General features: G+C 33.4%; 1 long non-coding RNA gene across 1 annotated transcript; it reads right to left on the bottom strand.

Annotated features, from left to right (window-relative positions):
- LOC110271154 lies at positions 684-2,527 on the bottom strand. Its single transcript, XR_002361421.1, has 4 exons — positions 2,415-2,527; positions 2,206-2,268; positions 1,119-1,435; positions 684-908 (listed from the first exon to the last, which is right to left on the bottom strand). It is a non-coding gene; the product is annotated as an uncharacterized LOC110271154 (long non-coding RNA).

Here is a 3,015-nt window from a genome sequence, read left to right as displayed (position 1 = left end):
TTTACCAAACAATCCACTACGGACAAGAAATACACAAATGAGATGATACATTAAATTACCTTGCCACTGCCAGCAGGACCTATAACAAGTTGTGCATAACCCATAATACTTTGTATAATTCGAATCCTGAGCAATCTCCCCTGACCTCTCTGAAGCCCAGGAACCTGAAAGACAATTAATAGCACGAAAGGAATCAAGAACTGCAACAGCAATGTAAGCAGTGCACCAAACAACAATGGAAATCAACAATTTCAGGAAATCATATTCTGCAGTTATCAAATACCAATCACTAACATAAAGAAATATAGAGTGAAAGATATACCTATTATATAATGGAATTTAGCAAGTTGAAATGATGCAATGAAAATGAAAATAGCACAAGATCATAATGAAACTAGAGAGTGGGTTTTATTTGTTGATCACTCTGTAAAAAAACATTAATTTGAGGCATTGAATAGGCGATCTTTTTCTTTACCCAGTGATGTCACAGTCCCTTTAGCTAGCACTCACTCCAAATTTGTCACTGCTCCCATTCCCCTTAATGAAATGTCCAAAAGAAGCTCTTGATGAGGGTAAAAAAGATGCATATTTTGCCCTAACTAGACATAATCAACTTGCTTTACTTGTAATGAAGTATTTCTTATAGCTATCTTATGCAAAAAAGTTAAATTAAAATAAAAGATTGGTGATAAATGATGTCCAAATACATACAATTCTTAATTTACCAAAGTTCTAAAATTGGATAACAGCAACTAGCAGCTTGCTATCCTTGTACAATTCTTGATTTAACAGTGTTCTTTCCATGCCTTCATCATCAATCATAGGGTGATACAGAGTCTTTGGCTCAGTAATTTTCTACCTCACGGGTTTGTTTTACAATGTTAGCCTCATCCCATCTTACACTTGATCTGCAATGTGATGATAAATAAAATATTCAGATATTAAGACTTAGCCATTCATTCCACAGGAACAGAATTCTTAGCTCACCAGATACACAAATTACAATAATTCGAAGAATTCAACTTAAAGCATGTGGTTTGAATTCAGATATTATACCTATGCACCCTTTCTGAAATCCTTCACCTCGAATTCAAGTAACATGTGGTTTGAATACCTACCATTGCCATTAGGGCCAAGATCCTTAAAGCTAATAAGAAAAACAAAACTCACATTAGTAAAATACATTAAGTGATGGTAGAATGCAAAGAAAGAACTTTCAACTCAGTAATAACTCAAAAGGGACTAGTCTAATACTTCTTGACATACCGGTCAACAAAGTTGAAATTTGAATACATCAGATCACTGTAAACATAGTCCAAATTATACAATGGTACACACCTGCAAAACCAATACAAACAAATCAAAGAAACTGAAAAAAACAATTGTAACAGTTACTCACCTTGAACAAACTAAAAGCATTCTAATAGCTCGTTACCTATCAAAAGTAGTAAGCACTTTGATTTAGCAGATTTGATATCTCAGATAAATAAGATACAATACCACCGTATCTATTTGATTGATCACTTACTTTTTCTCTTCTCAGCTTGTTGGTTTTTTATTATTCTCATTAAAGCTGAATGCTTAATTCACAAAATCATGCCAATCAGCTTAATTTCAAGTGCAAAAGAGGAAAACGACGTTGCTTCAAAGAGTAAAGTGAGAATTATCAACCTTAATTGTAAAATAAAAAATGAATTGAGACAGATATATCAATTTTGTACCAATATCCCCAATGCAATTGATGGACCAAACATGAATCCCCTGGCTTAATCTATTTTTGGCAAATCAGAACCTAAAACAGAACCTATAACCCTAAAAATTAGAAACAATACACATTCAGAAGCTAAAACCCCCAAATTAAAAACCATAAAATCAGAACCCTAAACCGCAGGAAATCTTCAAATAAAACCAAAGTCAATTAATCACAAATTGAATAAAGAACAAAATTGGAATTCAACACTAATAATAACAAGTAGCGCTCAAATGCGATTCTGCACGAGAAAGCTTCTAACACAGATAGCACGGCAAAAATTGAACCAGACATAGAAAAACCCTAATTAAATATGAAATTATGATATAGAATCCTAATTAAATTTAACCCTAATTGCAGAGTATAGAACAAATTTTTTTCAATTGGCAATTTTACTATGGTGGTACATGATGATCAGCAGAGCATATAAAAGTGCCGTTAAACATCTCACTTACCTTATCATGTGAAAGAAGTTCAAATGAAGGACCAAAATAGCGCTCATAGAGATCTTCCACTACCTACACAGTAAAATGGACTTCAAGTGTCAACTAATTAATCAAAACAGACGTACGTGAAAGAGAATAAAAGAAAGATTATAACTGAGGGCTAAAAACATTATGAAGAAGGCAACGAAATTAAGCAGCTTTACTTGCAGAAATTGGACCTGAGTGGCTAACGTTACACTGGGGGCCTTCTTCAAAAGGAAGATTGAGCCCAGCTGCAACAACTTGAGTTATGTGTTTTGTTCTTGACAATAGGATTAGGAACCCTAATTGCCTAATCACACTCAACAAAAATTGAAAATCTCAGGAAATCAACTGAAAGTGCAAAATAACATGCAACACCAAAATAAGTCAACAAATGCATGTTGAGAAAGGACACAGGCACACAACATAGTAGAAATTAGAACTATATGAACTTCTAAATTTACTAGCAAACATGTTGATTAGCAAAATCTCACAGCACTGAATATAAGTAGGAGTGGCAATTTACTGCACTGAACCCAAGTAGCAAAATCTCCACCAATACACATAACACATAATTCAAGAATACATCAATTTACACAAGTAAATTGAAGCAAAAGATTTAAAAAATTGAAGACAAATTAATGAATAAAACTTCATAAACTAGTGCATCAATCAGAAACTTTTTCACCTCCAAATTTTAAGAAATACAATGCTGCTTACTTTTGGAATGGCTGTCGGATTACATATTCCACGGAAACACCAATTAAAATCCTCCAAGTGATCTTGCACTACATATTG

The sequence above is a fragment of the Arachis ipaensis genome, chromosome B04, assembly GCF_000816755.2.
Source record: "Arachis ipaensis cultivar K30076 chromosome B04, Araip1.1, whole genome shotgun sequence".
Lineage (NCBI taxonomy): Eukaryota > Viridiplantae > Streptophyta > Magnoliopsida > Fabales > Fabaceae > Arachis > Arachis ipaensis.
This window is presented reverse-complemented; position numbering and strand designations above follow the sequence as displayed.